Raw genomic sequence first — 1304 nt, forward strand, 5'->3', positions numbered from 1 at the left:
CGACCCCTGCCGCCCCCAAGATGGTGCCCGGGCAACCGGTGCTGCCGCCTGACCCGACCTCAGCCCTCCCGGCCGCCGCGTCCCGAGCGCGCGCTCCATTCCTCTCTACGCCCTCTCTCCTCCCTTTTGTTTGACTTGTTTATTTTCCCGGCCGAGTTTGGCATAAGGGCGGGCGGGGAGGTGGTCCGGCGCAGGGTCGGAGCGGTGTCCCCCGGCGCCGCCGCCGCAGGTGCGGGCGGGGGGAAGGCTGAGGCTGCACATGCTGCTTGTCCCTGCCTGACAGGGTTCCGTTTTTAAGCTCGTTTTTCTATCACGTTAGTCTCCGTCTGTGAAGTTAGCTTGGATAACTAAAGAAGGGAAAACTGAGAGCCTCCCAAAATAAATGGGGGAAAATGCCATGCTTGTGATTATTACTATTATTTTTTTCGTTATGGGGTGGGACAGCGGAAACAGTTACCTTTGTGTTCAATAAAATAACTTAGGTTGCTGTGTCCTACCTGTTTGACAAGTCCTAATTTATGCTGATACGGTGACAGGCCCAGGTCCTGCAATTTGTTGGGCGTGGACAGGCTGACGTGCATCTGTGGAAGTTCCTAGGAAGGTCCGGTTTTGGTCAAGTTGTAGTGCAACATTTTTACAGATTTGGAGCCCGACTGTGGAGTTAATAGTGCTGTATTGGGTATCTGTTGAAAGCAAGAGCGAAAATTTCGTATTAGTGTTTTACTTGTTGTTACTCCACTTTGTTTTCATAGTGGATGGATGAAGATGTGTGTCCAAAACTCAACTTTCAAATATAAGGCATCACTGTGGTGATTTTAAAGAGAAGAAAATGCTATAGAGAGAACAAGTACAGGACTAGTTACAAAGCTCTTCACAGACCTTTAAAAAAACCAAACAGAACGACCAAAACCTGGTGTTACTTATGTTAGGTGATCCCAAGCAGTAAGAATGCGGGAATGGCTGAGATCTTGATGTTCTGACCGTAAATGTAAAATATTTATAAGTGACAGAGTTGCATAAATGCCAGTGATGCTCTAATGCTGACTCGTGTGTGGCTAAATCAGTGCTAGGACTACTGTAGCAGTACTTCCTGAAGAATTTCAGGAGCTGGTCTAATTGCGTACATTGGAGGCCATGTGTAGGTGTACCAGCTGTAAATTACAGTGAAAAAGTTGGGTGTGAACTGGAGACACACTGATTTCTATTAAGCTTGACTGCTTCAGCATAGACATAGAGAAGGCCCTTTACTGTCATTTGGTTACCGTAGTTCTGTTCTAGATGCACATTAGACTTTTATCTATTTG

Source organism: Corvus brachyrhynchos, unplaced genomic scaffold (genome assembly GCF_000691975.1).
Source record: "Corvus brachyrhynchos isolate BGI_N302 unplaced genomic scaffold, ASM69197v1 scaffold53, whole genome shotgun sequence".
Lineage (NCBI taxonomy): Eukaryota > Metazoa > Chordata > Aves > Passeriformes > Corvidae > Corvus > Corvus brachyrhynchos.